Source organism: Scyliorhinus torazame, chromosome 12 (genome assembly GCF_047496885.1).
Source record: "Scyliorhinus torazame isolate Kashiwa2021f chromosome 12, sScyTor2.1, whole genome shotgun sequence".
Taxonomy (NCBI): domain Eukaryota; kingdom Metazoa; phylum Chordata; class Chondrichthyes; order Carcharhiniformes; family Scyliorhinidae; genus Scyliorhinus; species Scyliorhinus torazame.
In genome coordinates this window covers 61,132,688-61,157,900 of record NC_092718.1, presented here as the reverse complement: position 1 = coordinate 61,157,900, position 25,213 = coordinate 61,132,688, and the positions used below count along the sequence as shown (strand labels likewise).

Here is a 25,213-nt window from a genome sequence, read left to right as displayed (position 1 = left end):
TGCACCAGATTTCCAACTCCGCCCCCCCCCCCGCCGAGACCAGTCACACAGGTACGTTACCTAACCTAAAAAAAAAATCATTCCGAGAACTCATCACAGAAAAATACAGTGCAGAAGAGGCCCTTCGGCCCATCAAGTCTGCACTGATGTATGAAAACCACCTGACCTACCTCCCTAATCCTATTTGCCAGCACTTGGCCCATAGCCTTGAATGTTATGACGTGCCAAATGCTCATCCAGGTACTTTTTAAAGGGTGTGAGGTAACTTCAGAACAAAATAAATACTGTTTGAAAACTTGGGGCATTGCATTCAGAAATTGAGCTTATGGTTTTGTTAGACTCTGATTTAGACCGGTGTCTATAATCTTTTTAAATGTATAGGGAAGGGATGACATAGGTCTCAGATATAGCTTGACTTTCATAGCAGATATGATCGACCTCCCAGTGACCTGTGTCCACAGATACTTGCAGAAGCTGTTGTTTAACCAAGTGTTTGATTATAGACGTTGGTTTGTTATATTCATTAAGATGGGAATTAATACCAACCACTGCATTATACCCATACTCCCCATAACTGACCATTGGATTGCGAGAGTCCTGAGTTTGTAAAGCTCTCTTGTCACACTCAATCATAAAGAACCAGGGAAGGACGGTGACTCCGGGCTAGGCTCCACAAAGATCCCAGGGGAATGAACTGAGTCTCAGACATTGTTACACCCCAAATTCCTTTCAATGTGGGATACCCACGGGGACTGGTTTATCTTGAATGGAAGGGCAACACCCGCGTGCCCTGCACCATTTGAAATAAGCTGGCCTCGCTCCCAACCACCACTGAACTCTGAAACCTCTTGTTCAAAGAAAAAGAAAGCACTGAAACCGTTCTCGCACAGGCCAGTATCTAACCATCCCAGTTTAGCGATATAGGAAGTACTGTCTGTTCTGGGAGATAGGCAGAATTAGAATGGTTTCCTGAGAGCTGGGAGGGGATGGTAGCAGAGATGCAGCTTCTCACACGTACTCACAACTACACAAGCAGTGGCTGCCTTCTCATGGTTTGACATTCCACTCCCAACCTGTCCCAGACTTTTTTTCAATCTAATTTCAGTGTCTCATATGATACAGAAGCTGGGAGAGAGATATCATTTTCTTTTTGCTGCTGCTAACCCCCCCCCTTTTTGATGTTTTCTTAGCATCTTCCGACTGTGTTAGTGTGGGTCTGTGACGCCCTGACAGGAGATTAGTTGGTTTAATAGTGTTCAGTACTGAAATATATCAGAAGCTGCAGTGATGAATGCCAATAATTGGATAAAATAATCTAGGCACTAATTAGACAAGGAGGAACTGCTGCAGTTTTTGATATTGAAAGCAGTTTACACATAGTAGAAACTGGATCCAGGTGGAATGTATCCTGGATTGTCCCAGGTTAAAACAGAATTGTAACTCGTGTGAAGCTGCAAAGGAGCTGTATCCGTTGGATTGGTCTAAACGCCCATCATTGCACTACAATGGGCATTATTTATATAAACAAATTAACTGACCATGTTTTAAACCACTTTTATCTCGCATTGACATATTTTCATGAGTGCGCTGACTCCTAACTGAGCAGTTCATGTTTGTTAAATATTAGTATGTGACAGAGACATGAACAGCAAGGAGGACTGAACTTGGAGAATATATTCCATTTCCTCTCACTGCTCTTAACGCAGCACTGAACATTATATCCCTTACGATGTTTTATATTTATTTTTGAAAGTGACATTTCAGAAGCGCACAAATGTAAACACACTCCTTTTCAAATAACCATGGAATTCTGTATCCTTTCTTTACTGTGAGGGGAGCGTTCAAGGTTCTTTAATTTTGGGTTTATTTGGGAAAGGTTTGCAGTATTACATATTGAGTGCCAGTCTGCTCCATAAATGTATGATTGTTGGACCAAGACAAGTTTGCGTAGAGTTTAAGTTGAGGGAAATTCTGTTCCTGGCTATTCTCACAGTCTCAGGATATCCCAAAATTTTACAACCCAGGAAGTATTTATTTTTAAAATAAATTTAAGAGTATTCAATTCATTTTTCCCAATTAAGGGGCAATTTTAGCGTGACCAATCCAACTAGCCTGCACATCTTGGGAGTGAAACCCATGCAAACACGGGGAGAATGTGCAAACTCCACATGGACAGACCCAGAGCCGGGATCGAACATGGGACCTCGGCGCCGTGACCCAGGCAATACTTATGAAGTGAGTCACGGCTGTGATGAAAGTAATGCCCTCAAATAACAATGTGGTAACGATCAGGTGATCTGTTTTAATAATGTTGATTATAGAATAATAAACTAGCACTGCTGCCCCGGTTCGATTCCGACTTCGGGTGACTGGAGTTTGCGCATTCTCCCTGTATCTGCCTGGGTTTTCTCCGGGTGCTCCCATTTCCTCCCACAGTCCAAATATATGCAGGTTAGGGGGATTGGCCATGCTAAATTGACCCTTACAATCCAAAGGTGAGGTGGGGGTTACGGGTTTGCAGTGGCGTGGGCCTAGGTAAAGTGCTCTTTCGGAGGGTGGGTGCTGACCCGATGGGCCGAATGGCCTCCTGTACTGTAGGAATTCTATGACTCCAATAAATATTAGCCAAGGCAATGAGCATAACGGCTCTGATCCTTTTTGAAATAGTGGCAAGGGGTCTTATGCCTCCACCTGAGAGAACAAACAGGACCAAGGTTTAATACCACACCCAGAAGACATCAGCACCACTGATACTGTAGCGCTCCCTCTGTACTGCACTGGGAACCTCAGCCTTGCTCTTATGGTTCTAGTCTCTCTGCAAAGGAAGTCAAGCTCCCCAATATTTAGTCTCGGGTGAGAAAGCTACCACTGAGCTAAGCCTGCTATTGCTGTTAATTTCAAGTAAAGCAAAGTGCTAGAAATACACGGCAGGTCTGCTTGGCTCTGTTAAGGTTTTGAAGCGTCTCATAAATGAATATTTGTGACAAAGCTTGTGTTTAGTGGGGATGCTATTGGCATTTCCTCATTCTCAATGACTGCCTCAGGACGAGGATAGAAGCAGAGGCAGGGAACTGGTTTATATCTTTATTTTTTAGGGATCACAATTATATGGTTCTATCTTCAGATGGAAAATAATTTATGTTTATTAATCATGCTCCAGTCATATTTGCTCCTTGGTGTCTTATTAAGGGGAGACTTCGGTGCTCTGGAGGACCGCCAGGTTCAAATCCCACCACAGCAGCTGGTGGGATTTAAACTCCATTCATAAATCGGTGACCATGAAACTATTATTGATTGTGATTAATGTCCTTTAGGGAAGGAAATCTGCCATCCACACCTGGTCTGGCCTACATGTGACTCCACTCCCACAGCAATGTGGTTGACTCTTTACTGCCCTCCGAAAAGGCCTAGCAGCCACTCGGTTCAAGGACGATTAGGGTTGGGAAAGGAATGTTGGCCGTACCAGCTATACAGACATCCCATGAAAGAATAAAGAAAAAGAAACCCCCATTTGACGACTTTGAATCACCCCAATTATGAGGAGCTCAGTTGAAATGCCTCTGATAAAATGTGATTGGACAGGAGAGAGGACACTCTGTATTTTCCAATTAAATGCACTATACAAACTTCTCTCCGCTACACCATTTTGTTTAAACGTTGGTGCTTCCCCTATTGGAAATAACTTGAACATCGCACATCGCAGGCTGATATCAGTTAACCAATGTCATTTCCCATGCACTGTAATTCGAGAACCTGCTTGATGTAAGCAGTACATAGAGTCAGCAGCCTTGACGTGCTTCATTTAAGCACAAGTCTGATTAAATGCTGCAGTTCATAAGGTGCCTGACTACAGATTCAATTATTCCACACAGGCTGAAATCCTAGTATAATTTTTCATGAATAAAACAATCATGAATTGTGGGAATAAATCAATGAACTGGGGATGTGTTCTACAACGGAGCAGCAACCTCCGGGCCAATTTAACACCCGAATGGTGAAGGGAAAAATCTTGATCCCTGTCGCTTTGGTTGCAGCGCTTTGGAGAGAATGGACAAACATGTGAATCTAGCCTCCGGTAAAAATAGGTAACGTACACCTGGAATTTTGTATGTTGATTTATGGAGCCATTTTCACCTTAGTCTCTGAAGTCATGTTTCCTTTGCAGTTGCCACACAGGTAAAGTGACCGGTGCAGTTTTAAAGCATTAAAGAATTTTCAACCAGTCTGTTTTGCTAGCTTTCTGGTGTAAGTGGAACACTTGTTTTGTGTGTACTCCCTGGCCACCTTTCCATGTTCTGAACATATAACAGTACTGACATCACACCGTGTCCCAATGAGGGGAAATTCCATCAGTTACAAACAATTTACTTACACATTGGAATAATCTTGGATTTCCACAGTGTCCTTTCCTGTTTATGCATCAACTCTGGGAGGAATTCTGTAAAAGGTGGATATTCATTTTGGCAATGGAGGCTGAATGATCTGAATGGCAGCCGCTTTCACCCAGATTCTGTGCATTTCTTGCTTTAGGCTAATTTATATCATGGTTGCAAGTGCCAATCAGGATTATATACAGGATCCCCATCGGGCCTGGACACTGGATCACCCATCGCAACGAGATACTAGATCGCCCACCAGGATCAGATAATAGGCCACCCATTGGGAATAGATCAACCACCCAAATCTGATACTAGATTGCCCATCTGGATCTGACGTTAGACCATCCATTGGGGCGGACACCAGATCAGGATCAGACACTAGGTCACCAATTGGGATTAGATACTAGCTCACCCGTTGGGGCTAGGCACTAGATCAACCATCGGGACCAGACATTAGATCACTCATTGGATCAGATACTAGATCACCCATTAAGACCACCCAGCTGAATTAGAGACTAGCTCGCCCATTGGGGGAACCACAACTTTTCACAATATATATTAATGATCTGGAAAAGGAACTGAAGGCACTGGTTCTAAGTTTGCAAATGATACAAAGATCTATAGAGGGACAGGTAGTATTGAGGAAGCAAGGGGGCTGCAGAAGGAGAGGAGAGTGGGCGAAGAAGTGGCAGATGGAATACAATATGGAAAAGTGTGAGGTTATGCACTTTGGAAGGAGAAATTAAGGCAGAGACTTTTCTAAATGGGGAAATGCTTAGGAAATCAAAAGCACAAAGGGACTTGGGAGTCCTTGTTCACAATTCTCTTAAGGTTAACCTACAGGTTCAGTTGGCAGTTCGGAAGGCAAATGAATGTTGGTATTCATGTCGAGAGGGCTAGAATACAAGGCCAGGGATGTAGCTCTGAGGCTATAAAAGGCTCTGGTCAGACTCCATTTGGAGTATTGTGAGCAATTTTGGGCCCGTATCTAAGGAAGGATGTGCTGGCCTTGGATAGGGCCCAGTGGAGGTTCACAGGAATGATTCCTGGAATGAAGAGCTTGTCGTGTGAGAAACGTTTGAGGATTCTGGGTCTGTACTCATTGGAGTTTAGAAGGATGAGGGGGGATCTTCTTGAAACTTACAGGATACTGCGAGGCCTGGATAGAGTGGAATGGGAGAGGATGTTTCCACTTGTAGGAAAAACTAGAAGCACGGGACACGGCTTCAGACTGACGAGACGATCCTTTAAAACAGAGATGAGGAGGAATTTCTTCAGCCAGAGGGTGGTGAATCTGTGGAACTCTGCCGCAGAAGGCTTTGGAGGCCAAATCACTGAGTGTCTTTAAGACAGAGATAGATAGGTTCTGGATTAATAAGGGGATTGGCTGGTTCTTATTTACTCAAAAGTAACAACAAGCGACTTCCGGTAGAGCTCTATAGGGGGAAGACGTGCACGGGGCAGATCCCGCTAAAGGACTAAACTTTCAGGGTTTTTGTTTTGTTTGTTTAGTCCCGGGGGTATTTTTATTCTTGTTTTTTATCTATAAAAAAAGAAAGAACCCACGCAGCGCTCCCCCGAAGGTACGAACAGGAAGAAATAAAAAAAGCCGCAAATGACCGCACCGACAGTAAGCTGGGGCCCCTGGGAGAGGAGCTGGAGAATATTTTTTAAAAGGTGCGGGAGGAACCGGAGCCGGAGGCCCAGAAACGTCCGAGGAGAGTCGCATCCCCGAAAAGAACTAGCGCCTAAGAGCGCAAGGTTGCCCGACCGAGCCCCCCCCCCCCCCCCCCGCCGCCCACACAGCAGACCGTGGGTGGCAGAAGAGAAGCAGCAGCCCGGGGAGCAGAGCCAGCGACCACGTGTTGAGCGGCGAGACAAATAGGGACTCCGGTCCACACCAGGAAACATCTCTCCCAAACCCTCCTGACCCAGTGAGAGGGAAGGGGAAAAAAAAGAGAAGAAGGGGGGAAAAAATAAAAGTAAATAAATAAACAAACCAAGACATGGAAAGGGAGGAAGATAACCAACCACAAACCGCCCCCCCCCCCCCCCCCCCCCTACAAAAAAAAAGGAAACCCGAAGCCAGACCCAGCGGGAGCAGAGTAGCGTGGGAAGTGAGAGCAACCCCAGGGGAAGGAACAGCAGCGGGGAAAGAAAGAGAGACAGGCAGATGGCTGGAGGAAAGAAAAACACCAAGGTGAAGGGACAGTGAGACGCAAGCAGCAGCAGCAGTGAGGGTGAGGCGCATGAGCGGCGGACGCGCAGGCAGACGGCCCCACAAGACGAGACGGAGGTACAGGCGAGCCTGAAAGGGAAAACGATGACGGACCAAGCAGCGGAGCGGGAGCAGGACGCAACGACCAGCATATAGGAGGCGCTCTGGTCGGAGCTCCAAGCAATGATGAAGGAGACGACGCACAAAATGCAGCAGACCATCACAGGCCTGGAAAGGGAAGTGAGGGCGTAGAAAAAAATGATTCTGCTTTTGGAGAGGGCTGCCTCGGACCAGAGCAACAGGGTGATAACCCTAGAAGCGGAGGTCAAAAGGTTAGTTACGGCCCAGGGGAGCCTAAGAGGGAAAATGGAGGACCAGGCAAATAGGTCCAGACGGCAGAACATTAAAATAGTGGGTCTGCCAGAGAGGATAGAGGGCAGAGACCCAACAGGCTACATTACCCAAATGATGGGCAAGCTTTTGGGAAAGGAGGTATTCCTAAACCCACCGGAAATAGACAGGGTCCACAGGTCGCTCCGACCCAAGCCCAAAGCCGGGGACCAGCCCAGAACAATTATTGCGAAGCTGCACCGGTTCCAAGACTGGGAAAGAATCTTAAAGTGGGCCCGGCAAACGAAGGGAAGGGAAGACCATAAATATGTATCAGGACATTGGGGCGGACCTGGCCAAAGAAAGGGCTGAATTCAACAAGGTGAAATCAGCACTGCGCAAAAGCAAGGTAAAAGTTGGGATGTTATTCCCGGCCAAACTCTAGGTAACATTTGAGGGGAAAGGGCTGTATTTTAACACCCCAGCGGCGGCAGATGAGTTCATTAGAGCGAACAAACTGGGGGAGAAGCACACGCACCTGCAATGAAAGACATGGGGATGGAAAAGGAAGGGAAAACCAGAACAAAGAGCGGAGGACAGACCGCAAACAAGGACAATGGACTCATGAACTGTGCACGTGTGTGTTATGCCTTGCGCGGGACTGTGCTGTCTTGTCTCAGAGCTTGTCTCCTCCCTCAATGTAATGGGGGGGGGGGAAATGGAGCGAGGGAAATGAGGGTGAGGAAAGCAAACAGGAGGGCGAGACAAGGACCAGTGGGAGAAAGGTTAAACAGGGCCAGAACTGGGCGAATACTGGGAGGAGGGCCACCGTACTAGCGAGGAGGGCCAGCACGGGAGGGCAGGAAGGAAGGAGGGCCGCGGCGCCCCTCTCAGGGGAGGGGGAGCATCTGGTACAGGAGGGGAGGGGGGGCAGAAGTGTGGAGGAGAATGCAGGGGGGTGGAACAAAGGGACAGGGGATAGGGGGGGGGAGAGGAGTCTGGGGAAGAACGCAGAACAAAAGAGAAGCAAAGAGAAGGGTGAGATAGTGAAGCAGTACAGACTTAAGCCTCGGCGGGCAGGGAGCAGGGCAAGGAACCAAGAGGGCACCGCAAACAGCCACTCGAGATAGCATCAGGGTGGAGGGAGACCCCGGAGCGCAGGGTGCAGCAGTGTGGTGTACACACAGCTGGTGGCCACATTGGGTGCCCCCTGGGCAAAGGGAAACCCCTGAGCGCTGGGGCCCAACCCCATGGTGAGAGCGGTGACCCTGGCCATTTTGGACGACCCCCAAGCAAAAGGAAACTCCGGAGTGCAGGGGCGCATCCACCTGGTAAGTACGGGTGATCCCACAGGTCAGAAACCCCCCACCGGGATTGTTACCTGGAATGTAGGGATTCAACGGCCCAGTGAAAAGATCCAGGGCGCGATTCTCCGCTCCCGCGACTAAGTGCCCACGCCGTCGTGAATGTTGGCGAGTTTCACGACGGCGCGAAACGGCCCCGATCGCGATTGATTCAAGGCCCCAAAATGGGCTAGGAGCCGGGCCGCGAGGAACTCAGGGGGGTTCGTGGTGCGAAAGCAGCGTCGTAAGTGCGCGATACCCGAATGATGCGGCACTGCGCCATAAATGGCGCGATCCGTGTACGGAAGGACCCAGGAGGAGGAGAAGGCGGAGAGATGGCTGAGCCCCGACGAGCCGAACCGAGGTTGGACACGGACCTGGACACCCTCCTCGATGAGGTAGAAAACCGAAGGGCCACCCTCTGCCCAAGATGTGGGCTTCGCCAGCCGTCCAGCACGGTGAGGCGTGGTTGGCATGAAGTTGGCACCTGTGAGTGCTGTGGGGCAGACCCCCCGATCCGGGGAGCAGTGTCGGAAGAAGCTGCACGACCTCACTCGGGCTGCCAGGGTAAATGCCATGAGGGTGCCCCCCGGGTCACAACCAACCCCGCCCCCCCGGGCACGAGGGGGGGAAGTGGGGTGGGGGTTCAGGGTGCACAACGTTGTACTCGACCCACATGGACACCGGGACTCCCCCCTGGAGAGATGCCATGGCGTGGCTCCAACTGCCTCCTCACCCAGCATTAATATAGCCTATATCTGCACGCCCTGCTGATACCCGCTTAATTGTGATGCTTTATCCAACCCCCCCCCCCCCCCAGGACAAGAGAGCTCACAACCAACGTGAGTGTATGAGAACCGGAGGGGGTTCTCCTGTGCTGCACCCCCTAAATGTTCACGAGCAGAGGGCCCTGGACCTCGCTGGGGGATCCGCTACCCGGAAGGTGGCGACATGCCAATGGGAAATGTTCAGAATGGAGTTCAGTCACAAGTGGAGTACCACAAGGATCTGTTCTGGGGCCGTTGCTGTTTGTCATTTTTATCAATGACCTAGAGGAAGGCGCAGAAGGGTGGGTGAGTAAATTTGCAGACGATACTAAAGTCGGTGGTGTTGTCGATAGTGTGGAAGGAAGTAGCAGGTTACAGAGGGATATAGATAAGCTGCAGAGCTGGGCTGAGAGGTGGCAAATGGAGTTTAATGTAGAGAAGTGTGAGGTGATTCACTTTGGAAGGAATAACAGGAATGCGGAATATTTGGCTAATGGTAAAGTTCTTGGAAGTGTGGATGAGCAGAGGGATCTAGGTGTCCATGTACATAGATCCCTGAAAGTTGCCACCCAGGTTGATAGGGTGGTGAAGAAGGCCTATGGAGTGTTGGCCTTTATTGGTAGAGGGATTGAGTTCCGGAGTCAGGAGGTCATGTTGCAGCTGTACAGAACTCTGGTACGGCTGCATTTGGAGTATTGCGTACAGTTCTGGTCACCGCATTATAGGAAGGACGTGGAGGCTTTGGAGCGGGTGCAGAGGAGATTTACCAGGATGTTGCCTGGTATGGAGGGAAAATCTTATGAGGAAAGGCTGATGGACTTGAGGTTGTTTTCGTTGGAGAGAAGAAGGTTAAGAGGAGACTTAATAGAGGCATACAAAATGATCAGGGGGTTGGATAGGGTGGACAGTGAGAGTCTTCTCCCGCGGATGGAAATGGCTGGCACGAGGGGACATAACTTTAAACTGAGGGGTAATAGATATAGGACAGAGGTCAGAGGTAGGTTCTTTACGCAAAGAGTAGTGAGGCTGTGGAATGCCCTACCTGCTACAGTAGTGAACTCGCCAACATTGAGGGCATTTAAAAGTTTATTGGATAAACATATGGATGATAATGGTATAGTGTAGGTTAGATGGCTTTTTTGTTTCGGTGCAACATCGTGGGCTGAAGGGCCTGTACTGCTGTATTGTTCTATGTTCTATGCCAGGTCGGAGGCGCAGAAGCAAGTGAGACAACCCTGCACGTCCTCAGCCCCCCCCCCCCCAACCCGTCATCGCCCCCCTCACACTCTGGCCACTGCACCCTCGATCCCCTCCCCCTCACACTCTGGCCATTGTACCCTCGATCCCCTCCCCCCTCACACTCTGGCCACTGTACCCTCGATCCAGCACCCGGGCACTTTCTGTGTCCTGCGCCCCTCTCCCCACCCTGATGCACGCCATCCTCCTCCTTCTCTTCCTCCTCCCCTTCGTTTGCGTTAGCTCCGGTGCCGTCGGGTTCTCCCTCCGACTCCTCCACCAGGGCATCACCCCTCTGCATGGCAATGCTGTGCAGCGCACAGCAGACCACAACTATGCAACCGACCCTGTTGGGCCGGTACTGCAGGGTCCCTCTGGAGCGGTCCAAGCATCTGAATCTGAATCGCATCTTCAGCAGGCCGAAGCACCGCTCCACCACACCCCTGGTTGCTGCATGGGCCTCGTTGTATAGGCTCTCCGCATTGGGCTGAGGCCTCCGTATTGGCGTCATCAGCCATGACCTCAACGGATAGCCCCTGTCGCCCAGCAACCAGCCCCTCAGCCGGGGGGGGGGCATCCATCGAACATTGCGGTGATGAACGACTGTGCCAGAATGTAGGCGTCATGCACACTCCCGGGGAACCTTGCACACACGTGCATGATCTTCATGTGGGGGTCGCACACCACCTGAATGTTCATGGAGTATGCGCCCTTCCTGTTCATGAACACTTCCCTGTTGTCTGCAGGTGGGCGCATGGGGACGTGCACACCATCGATGACACCCTGGACCATCAGTATCCCGGCCACCTTGGCGAATCCATGTGCCCGTGCTTCCTGCTGTGCTCGGTCCTCGGGTAATTTAATGTACCTGTCCGCGATGGCGTACAAGGCGTCGGTCACGGCCTGATGCACCTGTGGACCGATGCCTGTGAAATCCCGGATAGGTCCCCGCTCGGCGCCTGGAAGGAACCGGTAGCGTAAAAGTTTAGGGCCACCGTCACCTTGACGGAGACTGGTATAGCATGTCCTCCACCCATTCCAAGTGGTGCGAGGTGCGCCACGAGGTGGCATATATGTGCGACCGTCTCCCTGCAGGACCGTAGTCTCCTCCTGCATGTGATGTCCGGTAGGGCCTCGAACGACATTCTGTCATGGTACACCCTAGGCCTTGCTGGACGCCTGTGGCGCCCTGGCACCACCATGAGTGGCTCCTCCTCCTCCCCCTCATGCACTTCGACATCAGTGCCCGCTTCCTGTGCATTCCTCGCCGTCGGGGGGTCAATGTTCCCCTCGGCATCCCTCTGAACATTCCATGCCTGAGCGCCTGCGGCCTGCGCGGCGACGATGGGCCACTCCAGCGGCCATCCCCTCTGCTGCAGCAGCAGCTGCTGCATCTGCAGCCACTGTGGGCCGTCGCAGTCCACGCTGCCGGATGGCCACCTGCAGTGCTGCAGCTCCAACCATGGCAGTGAACATCGCTGTCTGGTTGGCATACATGGTGACCTGCAGGAGGGTGGTGGGGGGCAGAGAAATAACATGTTACACGGAGGTTCTTCCACACCTCGACAGCTGGGTTGCATGGAATCCCTGTGTGCCCCGGTGGCCTGGTCGCGCTGCAGATACGCAACCAGCCTGACACCTGGTCACTGTCTGCGGCCAATGGTCAGTTCACACCATCCTCCTCACCAGTATGCCAGTCGCCTGTGCCCATCAGCCACGCGACAACCTGCGGCCGTGTCCTCCTCACCGTCCTGCCATATCAGGGCAGCTGACATGTGGCATCCGCGGATGGACGACACCCTCCACGCTCTCCCTCACCTCTCCCACCTCCACTCCCTCCCTCACCCCCCTCCCACCTCCACTCCGCCCCTCCCCCCCTCCCACCTCCACAATCTCCCTCCACCCCCCCCCCACCTCCACATCCTTCCTCCCCCCCCCCCCCCCCCACTTCCACACTCTCCCTTACCACCCCCCCTCCCACACCCCCGTTGGCCGCAGCGTTCTCGGGGAAGCTGACCCGGTCTGCAGGAGCTGCGGAACAGTCCGCTCACCTCCTCACTGCTCAGCGTCAGCCAGCACGACTGGCTGACGACTTTATTTACCAGGTGTGAATGGGGACGGCGTGAACTGGGATCACGCCATCGGGACTTCGGCCCATCCGGGCCGGAGAATAGCGGGGATAGCGGAGAATCGCCATTTTGGGTGTCTCGGGCGATTCTCTGGCCTGCACCGCGCAGAACTCAACGGGGCCGATCTCGCCGCTTGGGTGAATCACGGGAGGGCGTCGGACAGGCGTTGCGTGGAAAAATGGCGCGCCAGGCGATTCTCCCAACCGGCGCGAGAGCGGAGAATCGCGCCCCCAGTCTTCGCCCACCTAAGAAGCCTAAAAGCAGACATAATCTACCTACAAGAGACGCACCTGAGGGAGAAGGACCGACTGCTGGTAAGGAAGGGCTGGGTGGGACAGACATACCACTCATGCTACGGGACAAGGGCTAGGGGGGTAGCAATATTAATTAGCAAAAGGACAAGGTTGATGGGAACCAAAGCAGGTAAGGACCCAGGGGGATGGTACACCATGGTCAGCGGTGTCCTGGAAGGGGCACCTGTCGTACTGGTAAATGTGTACGCTCCCAACTGGGATGACTCAGAATTCATAAAGAAGACCATGGCGGAAATCCTCAACCTTGCCATACACCGACTGATCATGGGGGGAACTTTAACTGCGTGCTGGACCCACTGACCGACCGATCAAACCCCAGAATGGGGAAAACGTCTGTCATGGCTAGGGAGCTTGGGGCCTTCATGGAACAGATGGGGGCGGTGGACTCATGGAGGTTCCTGCACCCGGGAGAAAAGGAGTTCTCGTTCTTTTCGCAGGTGTGCAACGTATACACCCATATCGACTTCTTTGCTGTGGGGAAATCGGTGCTTCCAGGGATCACGGGAACGGAGCATTCGCGATTGTTATCTCCAACCACGCTCCACACTATATGGATGTGAGGTTGGAGACAGGCCGTGCCCAGCGTCCCACATGGAGGCTGGACACGGACCTCCTGGCCGATAAGGCTTCCTGCCAAAAAATATCGCAGGCCATAGGCGATTACGTTAGTAACAACCAAAATGGGGCGGTCTCACCCTCCATGTTCTGGGAGGCACTGAAGGCCGTGATCAGAGGAGAGATCATAGCCTACAAGGCAAGTAGAGATAGGGAAGAGAGGGTGGCCAGGCAACAGCTAGTGGACTCCATTCTGGAAATCGATAGAAAATAATCCGAGGCTCCGACCGTAGAGCTGCTGGCGGAGAGGAAAAAGCTGCAAATGGACTTTAACCTGCTATCCACTAGGAAAGCAGTGTACCAACTCCGCCAGACACGGGGAACCTCTACGAACACGGAGACAAGACTGGCCGCCTATTGGCTCACCAGAAAGCAGGCAGCCACGAGAGAAATAGCACAGGTTAAGGATAGCAAAGGCAGACTGGTAACAGAACCAAAGGAGGTCAATCGGGCATTCGAGACCTTCTACTGGGGACTGTACACCTCCAGCCCCCCGACGGGGATCCGGGAATGAAACAGTTCCTAGACAGACTGGAACTGCCAGTGATGGGGGAAGACAGACAGGGGGAGCTGGAAGCACCAATAGACCTGGGAGAAATCATGGAGAGCATCAGCTCCATGCAGGCGGGGAAGGCACCGGGACCCGATGGGTTCCCGGCGGACTTCTACAAAAGATTTATACCAGTCGTGGCCCCACACCTAAGGGATATGTTCGCAGACTCACTAGCAGGGGGCACACTGCCCCCAATGCTAGTGCAGGCCACAATCTCACTCATACCCAAAAAAGATAAAGACCTGACGGAATGTGGATCATACAGACCCATTTCACTGCTGAATGTGGATGCGGAAATATTCGCAAAGGTCCTGGCCACAAGGCTGGAGGGCTGTGTACCAGAGATGGTCGCAGAGGACCAAACGGGCTTTGTCAAGGGTAAGCAACTCACAGCGAACATCACGCGGCTGCTGAACGTAATAATGACCCCCCCTGGGAAGAGAACACCAGAGGTGATCGTCTCCCTGGATGCAGAAAAGGCCTTTGACAGTCTAATGGAGCTACCTCCTCGAGGTACTGGAATGGCTTGGGCTTGGAGCGGGATTCACCACCTGGGTGAGGTTCCTGTACAACGCTCCCAAAGCGAGTGTCCGAACTAACACCACCAGCTCTGAATACTTCCAGTTGCAGAGAGGAACAAGACAGGGCTGCCCCCTGTCCCCACTCTTGTTCGCGCTAGCGATCGAAACCCTGGCGCTAGCCCTGCGGTACGCAAAAAGCTGGAAGGGAATCCAGAGAGGAGACAGAGAGCACAGTCTCACTCTATGCAGATGACCTGCTCCTCTATGTCTCAAAGCCACAGGAGGGACTGAAGGCAATACTGCAAATACTGAAAGACTTTGGAACCTTCTTGGGCTACAAACATAACCTGGGCAAAAGCAAGACATTCCCAGTGAACCCAAAAGGGGGAGGGACAGAGCTGGAGGGGCTCTCGTTCAAAACGGCCCAGAACAGATTCCGTTACCTGGGGATCCAAATAGCCAGAGACTGGACACAGATCCACAAATGGAACATGACCAGCCTGGTTGAGGAAGTAAGAAAAGACCTTCAACGGTGGGGCTTACTCCCACTCTCCCTGGCGGGAAGAGTGCAGACGATCAAGATGAACGTACTGCCAAGGTTCCTCTTCCTGTTTAGATCCATCCCGATCTTCATCCCCAAGGCCTTTTTCCAAAACATAGACAGGCTAATCATTGCGTTTTTGTGGGCGGCAAGAACCCGAGAATTCCCAAACCGACACTGCAAAGAGGGAAAGTCAGAGGGGGCCTAGCTCTACCGAACCTACAATACTACCACTGGGCAGCAACGGCAGAAAAAGTGAGGGGATGGGTACAAGAACCCGACATAGATTGGGTACAAATGGAGGAGGCATCCTGTAAAGCAACAACCCTCCGGGCCCAGGCTACAGCAGCACTCCCATCCTCCTCAACAAGTACACAACGAGCCCAGTGGTAGGGGCCACACTGAGAACATGGACCCAGTTGAGACAGCACTTCGAGATAACCAAAATGTCCCTTATGGCCCCCATTTGTGGCAATCACAGATTTCCCCCCCGCCATGCTGGATACCACCTTCAAAAGATGGAGGTGGGATGGGGGCACACTGACGGTCGGGGACTTCTCGTCGGGCGCAGACTGGCGACACTGGACGAACTGACGAGAAAGTGGAAACTATCAAGAAGACAGGAATGGAGACACCTCCAAATAAAGCACTTCCTCTGCAAAGAGGCAGTAGGGTATCCCGGGGCCCCAGAAAGCACACTACTAGAGGACCTGATAGGCACAAGCAGCGAGAAGGGGGGCGCTATGTGGGAAAATATACAAACAGCTACTGGACAGAGCCTGAACACCACTGGACGGGACCAGACAGAAATGGGAGGACGAACTGGGGACAGAGGTGGGATGGGGACTCTGGAGCGAAGCACTGAGCAGGGTGAACTCCACCTGCTCCTGCGCAAGGCTAAGCCTAATGCAGCTCAAAGTGGTGCGCAGAGCGCACCTGACCAGAACCCGAATGAGCAGGTTCTTCCTGGAGGAGGAGGACAATTGTGAGCGGTGCCAGAGGGGCCCGGCCAACCACACCCACATGTTTTGGGCTTGCCCCAAGCTTGCTGGGTTCTGGACAGCCTTCTCCGAGGCAATGTCCAAGGTTGTCGGGGTGAGGGTGAAGCCATGCCCAATAGTGGCAATCTTCGGGGTATCGGAGCAGCCAGAGTTACACATGGGGAAGGGGGCCAATGCCCTTGCTTTCGCTCCCTAATCGCACGCCGGAAAATCCTGCTTGGCTGGCGATCGGCAGCACCACCTACAGCTGCAGACTGGCTCGCTGACCTCTCAGAATTTCTCCACCTGGAGAAAATTAAGTATGCCACCCGAGGGTCAGAGAAAGGCTTCCTGGATACTTGGGGGTAGTTCGTCAGCCTGTTCCAAAACCTGTTCGAGGCCAGCAACGAGGAGTAAGCCAGGGAAGAAAAAAAAGATGAAGAACCAAAGGACTGCGCAACCCGGGGGGGGGGGGGGGGGGGGGGTGGGGGGGGGGGAATGGGGGAACCACAAGAGAAGAGGAAGGGTGCTGAAACCAATGGGGGGTGGGGGAAGGAGGAAGAAGGGGGATATCATAGACCGATCCAGAGGGCAGCAAAATGTACGTACAGTTAGTCAAATGAAGGACAAGACAAACCTCTCTGTTAAATGAAGCAAATTAGCGCGGGCAAGAAAAATGTAATGATGTAATGAAAAAACTGTTTATAAATATGAGAAGAGCCCATAAAACGATTTTGAAAAAATAAAAAATAAGGGGATCGGCTATTATCGGAGAAGGCAGGAGAATGGGGATGAGAAAAATATCAACCATGGATGACTGGCGGAGCAGACTCGATGGGCCGAGTGGCCTAATTCTGCTCCTATGTCTTATGGAATCAGATGCTAGATCACCCACCGGGATTAAACATTGGGTCAAATATCCAATCATCCAAGTTTCTGTTCTGTTTTTACAATCAGTGGCATTTATTGTTGTCACTAAAACCTATTATATAGTTTGGCTTATTATTTCTGTTCGTAAAAACTGGAGGATTTTCAAATCCAATCTCTGAATAATGCACAACTTTGCATTTTCAACTTTCCACATGCGGATCTTCTGATTTCCCTGCACAAGACTTCGAACTGGGAGAGACAGCTTTGTGCCGTGAACTTGATTGAGAACTGATCTTGGTTGGCAACTAATGATGGGTGTTTCACAATGATTGCTGGATAGCAAGTCGATGGAACTGGGTATTGAGCATGACTTTAATCGGCGTTGGGGGGGGGGTAACACTAACTTGTACCCAAAGATTTACAAACTTATTTTCTTTACCAATATTTCAGCTGCTAAAGAGAAAAAGACTCTGCCGTTACATCATGTTTCCAGCTCCAATACTGCAGAAAGGTCTACCTGCAATTATTCCAGATCTTAAAAATGGCCTCTTCAGACAAGTTATTGCAATTAACTTTCAGAGATACTGTGAATATGTTTCTCCATAATTACAAAGAAAGATGTTTAAAAATGTCCCTCAAGTTGTCATTAACACAATTCAAAGGATAAGAAGTACCTCGGTACCTTGAGTATTCAAATATATATCAAATATTTTCCTCTTGTACTCATCAGGACAGATGCAAAAATACCAAATTTCAAAGGGAGCAACAACATATACTTCATGAGCAAAGGACTGTGTTACGACCAGATGAGGAGGAGTTGAATGACTCACCTCGTTTCCCTCCTTGTTTGAGTACAGGAGGTTTTTTGTTTGAAAATATTGTAGTAACTTGCATGGAAAATATCCAGCTGGGGTTGATTGTTTCCCTGTGCCCATTGGTGCTGCAAGCTTCCCCCACTATGAGCGGGGTAGCTTATTAGAACGGAGGTAAAAGTTCAGCCAGTGTGGGGTTGACCAGAAAGGAGAGAGGACCTGGTGAGGTGTATCAGGCCTTGTGTAGGTAAATTTGTTTGCTGAATAAAAAGACTTCGAAGAAACTTGTTGGACTCCCCTCGCTTTACTAAACTGGCAACAAGGGTGAATTGGTGCTGTCAGCATGCTTCCTGTTTGGCTGAGTCACCAACCCCAAATCTCTTTGTTGTTGCGCGGACGAAGGTATGGAGTTTTGTTACTGTAGTGCTTTTTCAGAGCTTGTGCAGACTTGGGAGGCGAGCGCTAGGCCTAGATTTTGCTGCCAGCTTGTGGCACGCATACCCTTGGAGAGGTCTGATAGTGCCTGATGCATCATTGTCTGAACAGCTTCCACTGAGGGTTGTGCAACCTTTCTGTCCGTTTCCATCTGTCGTCGTTTCGCGATGCAATTTGCTGCTGCAGAGTGGTCCACTGGGGAGTCCTTTCTCGAGTCTGATGCCGCTCTGTTGGAACTTGATTCAGGTTGTGCGTGCGGCGTTGTGTAGCCTGGACTATAGTATGACACATCCAGAGTCATGAAAGCAGAGATTTCCTTTGCACGGGTGGTCAAGGGAACCTTGCAGTATTCCTTGAGTAAATCTATTTTTTACAAAAAAGTGGGCGGCACAGTGGTTAGCACTGCTGTCTCACAGCACCGGGTCCCGGGTTCAATTCCGGTCTCAGGTGACCGTCTGTGTGGAGTTTGCACTTTCTCCCCGTGACTGCGTGGGTTTCGTCTGGGTGCTCAGGTTTCCTCCCACAGTCCCAAAGAAAATGTGCAGGTTTGGTGGATTGGCCATGCTAAATGCCCCTTAGCGTCCAAAAATGTTAGCTGAGGGTTACGGGGATAGGGTGGAGGCATGGCCTCAAGTAGGGTGCTCCTTGCAAGGGCTGGTGCAGACTCGATGGACCGAATGATCTCCTTCTGCGCTGTAAATTCTATGATTCTATGATATGACTGTTCCGTGACTAGTTGGTCAGAGGGCTGTGCTACAGTGATTCTACCTGAGAACTGATGGTTGCCTGCAGCTAATAGTCGCCGACTAGAGATACTGTCCGGTTATGTGCTGCGGACACAAACGTGATGTGCAGGTGCACACATTGATCAACCCCATTGCCATTGTATCGACTGGGCATTCCATACGGGAATGCTGGTCCTGTGGTGGCGTGTGTGGGACCCTGCTTTTTTTAACTGCTTTTATGTAATGTGTGAAATGTACAGGGAGAACTATAGCTCACCTGGTGTTTCAGAAAGCGCTGTAGGTCCCCCTTTTCCACCCTGGCGCTGTGCAGGATGTTTAGATGCTACTGTTGTAGAGCTGGACATTGTGTGTTGCCACACCCCACCGAGTTCCTCTGTGGCTGGAAGGACAGCCATGCCGATTGGGCCTTGCGTTGATGGGCCAGACACCATGTTGCGTGCCGTCCCTGAGTTCGGCTGCTGGCGACTTCACCCACTGTGTGACTAGTTGGGATGTCGGCCCAGAAACAATGGTATGGCGGCGTGTACAGCGGCCCGTCCTGCTCCCCCGTTCGGTAGCATCTTGTTGGAACTGAACCACTGTTTGTTTGTTTTCTTTTGCTGTCCAGTCGCTGCTGGTTTGCACTGATTTTTTTTTTTCCTCTTCGCTTTCCTCAATCTTTTTCCCGATATTGTCTCCTCCTCGCACTCTTCCTTTTGGAGGATCTTTGGACATCAGGGGCGGAGGGATGTAATTACTTGCATGTGACACATCCAGTTGGGGGATGATTGTTTCCTTGTGCTCATTGGTGCTGCAAGCTCCCCCCATTGTGGGAGGGGTAGCTTATTAGGACTGACAGCACGGTAGCATTGTGGCTAGCATAATTGCTACACAGCTCCAGAGTCCCAGGTTCGATTCCGGCTTGGGTCACTGTCTGTGCGGAGTCTGCACATCCTCCCCATGTGTGCGTGCATTTCCTCCGGGTGCTCCGGTTTCCTCCCACAGTCCAAAGATGTGCAGGTTAGGTGGATTCGCCACGCTAAATTGCCCTTAGTATCCAAAATTGCCCTTAGTGTTGGGTGGGGTTACTGGGTTATGGGGATAGGGTGGAGGTGTTGACCTTGGGTAGGGTGCTCTTTCCAAGAGCCGGTGCAGACTCGGTGGGCCGAATGGCTTCCTTCTGCACTGTAAATTCTATGACATAAAAGTTCAGCCAGTGTGGGACTGACCAGAAAGGAGAGAGGACCTGATGAGGTGTACAAGGCCCCGTGTACTTGTTGTTCTTGCTGATTAAAAAGACTTTAAAAAGACTTTTAAGAAACTTGTCATATTCCCCTTGCTTTACTAAAAATATATTTGCCAATTTAGTGAGTAATTAACTGTTTACCCACTGTGATCGTAAATTAACCAATAGGATGGGTTTTCTTGAGTTTAACAAGGGAAGTGGTTAGCTTTATTGTACTTAAAACCAATCAAAGTAAAACAATAAAATATAAATAAATAAACTTTTATTGTCACATGTAGGCTTACATTAACACTGCAATGAAGTTACAGTCAAAAGTCCTTAGTTGCCACATTCCTGCCACATTCCGGCGCCTGTTTCTGACAGAGGGAGAATTCAGAATTCTCAGCTGGAATTGAACCCGTGCTGCTGGTCTTGTTTTGCATCACAAACCAGGGGCGAAATTCTCCGGTATCGGCCCGATGTCCGCCGACCGGCGCCAAAAACGGCACAAATCAGTCGGGCATCGCGTCGCCCCAAAGGTGCGGAATCCTCTGCATCTTGGGGGGCCGAGCCCTAACCTTGAGGGGCTAGGCCAGCGCCGGACTGATTTCCGCCCCGCCAGCTGGCGCGGAAATGACATTGCCGGGCGGCGCATGCGCGGGAGCGTTAGCGGCCGCTCACGGCATCCCCGCGCATGCGCTGTGGAGGGAGTCTCTTCCGCCTCTGCCATGGTGGAGACCGTGGGGAAGGCGGAAGGAAAAGAGTGCCCCCACGGCACAGGCCCGCCCGCGGATCGGTGGGCCCCCGATTGCGGGCCAGGCCACCGTGGGGGCACCCCCGGGGTCAGATTGCCCCGCGGCCCCCCCAGGACCCTGGAGCCCGCCCGCGCCGCCTTGTCCCGCCGGTAAGGTAAGTGGTTTAATCCACGCCGGCGGGACAGGCATTCTAGCAGCGGGACTTTGGCCCATCTGGGCCGGAGAATCGCGGGGGGCTGGGGCGCCAACCGGCGCGGCGCGATTCCCACCCCCGCCGAATCTCCGGTGCCGGAGAATTCGGCAACCGGCGGGGGCGGGATTCACGCCAGCCCCTGGCGATTCTCCAACCCGGCGGGGGGTCGGAGAATCGCGCCCCAGGTGTCTAGCCAACTGAGTTAAACCAGCCAATAGCTAAACCAGCCAATATGCACCAACTTTTGCACAGTCGAAGTTCGCAAACATTCAAATGCAGATTACAGAGTGGGGAAGGATGGGTTGGCCAGCTTGATGTCCAAAAATAGTAAAGGAATCTGTAACTGTCGCTGACCTCAGGCTGAATTTAGTCGTCTTTTAATGCTTCCAATTTAAAGATGTGGATGACTGAGTTGGTTGTTCTTTAAGCGACGATAGTGTTGGGTTTAAGCAATCTCTGTCTGCTGTAGGGCATCCTTAAATCATCAGAGTCAGTCAGCAAACAGAAGTTGAAGCTTACCGGGTGGATTGGAGAAAAAGAGAGGCAGGAGATACCCCATTTAGGTCTTCTCCCTAAGCTGCTTAACCTCAGTTTTGCTGAGAAAATAGGTGCTTAAAATGTACAAAAGGGATAGATTGTCGTAGAGTCATGGAATCCCTACAGTGCAGAAGAAGGCCATTCGGCCCATCATGTCTGCACCGACCCTTTGAAATGACACCTACCCCTGAAACCCCACCTAACCCGCACATCTTTGGACACTGTTATAACCTGCCTGCTTACCATTGGCTGGGGACTAATGACAATCCCACAATCCTGTGGGAGTATGAGCTTCCCCAATGAGGGGCGGAGAAATCATTAACAGACTCCCTGTATGAATAAAGCTGGCCAGTTTGGAACCAGCAGGAAGGAGTAAGCAGCAAGTGAGGTTGCTGCTGTTGTGTATGTATATGTTATTGTAAATAAATGTTATTTCTTTGTATCTTTAAAACTCGTGCCGGATTCTTCGTGGCCCTCACAAAACGACGAGGGTTAAAGTGAATAGCTGTCTACACTGCTGAAGCCACCTCCCTGGATTTTTGTTGGATACAGGTTAGAAATTGTTTTCTATTATACCATGCCTCTGTACGGACGTTTGGATGTTTTTGATGCTGCGCTGGAAAGCTGGAACCAGTACGCACAACGGATGCGTTACTATTTCCGGGCAAACAATATCACCGAAAACGAGCGCCAGGTGGTCATATTGCTCACCGCCTGCGGGCCGCATACATTTGGGGTGATTAGGAGCCTTACGTACCCAGCTGCGCCGGACACCAAAATGTTTGCTGAATTTGTGAATTTAGTGGGGCAACATTTTAACCCAACCCCGTCCACGATAGTCCAATGTTACCGGTTTAATATCGCTGAGAGGACCCCAGGAGAATCCCTTGCCGACTTTCTACCAGGCTACGCAGGATTGCGGAGTACTGGGACTATGGTGAGACCTTGGGCGTCATTCTCCGACCCCCCCGCCGGGTTGGAGAATCGCCGGGGGCTGCCGTGAATCCCGCCCCCGCTGGTTGCCGAAGCCTCCGGCACCGGATATTCGGTGGGGGCGGGAATCGGGCCGCGCCGGTTGGCGGGCCCCCCCCCGCTCGATTCTGCGGCCCGGATGGGCCGAAGTCTCCCGGAAAATTGCCTGTCCTGCCGGCGTGGTTTAAACCACCTTTTGAACGGCGGGACAAGGCGGCGTGGGCGGGCTCCGGGGTCCTGGGGGGTCGCGGGCCGATTTGGCCCCGGGGGGTACCCCCACGGTGGCCTGGCCCGCGATCGGGGCCCACCAATCCGCGGGCGGGCCTGTGCCGTGGGGGCACTCTTTCCCTTCCGCCTCCGCCACGGTCTCAACCATGGCGGAGGCGGAAGAGACTCCCTCCACTGCGCATGCATGGGAAACTGTCAGCGGCCGCTGACGCTCCCGCGCATGCGCCGCCCGGGGATGTCATTTCCGCGCCAGCTGGTGGGGCTACAAAAGCCGTTTCCGCCAGCTGGCCTTTGGGGCGGCGCGATGCCCGTCTGATTGGCGCCGTTTTGGGCGCCAGTCGGCGGGCATCGCGCCGTTTCGGGAGAATTTCGCCCCAGGTCAGAAATGTTACGCGACCGTTTGGCTTGCAGTATTAACAATGCGGCCACCCAGAGAAAGTTGTTAGCTGAGCCAACATTGACTTTTAACAGGCCGTTCAAATAGTATTGTCCCGAGAGAGCGCAGAACGAGGAGTGCAGGAGCTACAAGGAATGGAGGTGCATGCCTTGGGGCGCAACCCCTTCCATCCGAAAACGTCCCCCCGCACTCCTGCGGTACCTTGGGCGAGGCGACGTCCAGATCGACGCCAGTGGCCGTTGGACATTCCTCCCCGAAGGGAGCCTTCTCCAGAACCAATGGAGGAGGAGCCATGTCCGTGTCAGACTTGTAGGCACCGACCCCATCGCGGACGCCAGTCCTGGGGCGCCAGAGGCGCCGTTGTTCCGACCGAAACTGGGACCAGCCCAGGGGCCGTACCTTCCATGTGGATGAACCTGCGGCGACTACTCCTGAGGACGTGGAGATGGAGGACGACTGCCTGCAGCTGCATTGTGTGGCAGCTCCCCGTGTGGCCCCCATTAAGGTGACAGTACGGGTCAATGGTCACCCGCTTGAGATGGAGTTGGACACTGGCGCAGCCGTCTCCGTGATCGCCCAGAGGACATTCGACCGCTTCAAGCAGGGTATACAGACCCTTACATTAACCGACACACAGGCCAGGTTGGCCACCTACACGTGGGAACCATTGGACATTGCAGGAACTACGATGACCCCTGTTGTTTATGGACGCCAGAAGGGGCGTTTCCCACTTATCGTGGTGCGCGGCCATGGGCCCAGCCTGTTGGGTCGGGACTGGTTGCGCCATTTGCGGTTGCAATGGCAGCACATCCTCCAAACAGTTTCTGGAGGGTTAACTGAGGTGCTAGGATGATACCCAGATGTATTCCAGCCCAGTTTGGGGAAAATAAAAGGGGCTGTAGCCCATATCCAAGTCGAACCAGGAGCCACGCCGCGCTATTTCCGAGCGCGCCCGGTGCCTTACGCCTTGCTCGAGAAGGTAGAAGGGCAGCTCACTCGTTTGGAGACTTTGGGTATCATCAGGCCCGTCCGTTTCACTGACAGTGCAGCACCAATTGTACCTGTAATGAAGCCAGATGCCACAGTTTGCTTGTGCGGCGACTATAAACGTACAGTGAATACGGCTTCCCGACTCGACCGATATCCAATGCCTCGCATAGAGGATCTCGACGCGAAGCTTGCAGGCGGACTCTCGTTCACAAAATTAGATATGAGTCACGCCTACCTACAGTTGGAGCTGGACCCTGCCTCCAGACCATATGTAACGATTAATACACACCGGGGCCTGTAGGAATATACACGTTTGCCCTTTGGAGTATCCTCTGCCTGCGTTATTTTTCAACGTGTTATGGAGGGCATTTTGAGAGGTTCACCGCGTGTCGCTGTCTACTTAGATGACGTTTTGATTACAGGGACGTCGGAGCAGGAACATTTGGAAAATCTGGAGGCTGTCCTTAGATGCTTTTCGGAGGCTGGAGTCCGTTTACGTCGCACAAAGTGCGTATTTCAGGCAAAGGAAGTAGTCTACATAGGTTATCGGGTGGACCGCAAAGGTTTGCACCCCGTCGCAGAGAAGGTGCGCGCGATTCAACAGGCCCCCGCCCCGACTGACACTTTGTATCTTCGTTCTTTTCTCGGCCTCGTAAACTATTACGGGAAGTTCCTCCCCAATCTGGCACCTACGTTGGCCCCGTTGCACCTTCTGCAAAAGAAAAATCACACCTGGGTTTGGGGTCAGCCGCAAGAAACCGCTTTCCGGCGGGTAAAGCAACAATTGTCGTCGTCAGCGTTACTAACCCACTATGATCCTGGAAAGCCTTTGCTCGTCACATGTGATGCATCCCCGTATGGTATTAGCGCCGTCCTGTCCCACAAGATGGAGAACGGGGCCGAACGTCCGATAGCTTTCGCCTCCCGCACATTGACTGCAGCGGAAACAAAATACGCGCAGATCGCGAAGGAGGGCCTGGCAGTGGTCTTTGCGGTGAAACGCTTCCACCAGTACGTGTAAGGCCGCCACTTCAGTATCGTGACTGATCATAAGCCTCTGCTGGGACATTTCAGAGAGGATAAGTCAATACCGCCCATTGCTTCCGCACGGATCCAGCACTGGGCTTTGTTGCTCGCTGCATACGAGT

The 25,213-nt window shown here is 52.0% G+C and overlaps 1 long non-coding RNA gene across 1 annotated transcript; it reads left to right on the top strand.

Annotated features, from left to right (window-relative positions):
* Nucleotides 1-6,162: 6,162 nt before the first annotated feature.
* On the top strand, nucleotides 6,163-17,892 carry LOC140386427 (uncharacterized). Its single transcript, XR_011933614.1, has 2 exons — nucleotides 6,163-6,929; nucleotides 17,247-17,892. It is a non-coding gene; the product is annotated as an uncharacterized lncRNA (long non-coding RNA).
* The last annotated feature ends 7,321 nt before the right edge of the window (nucleotides 17,893-25,213 follow it).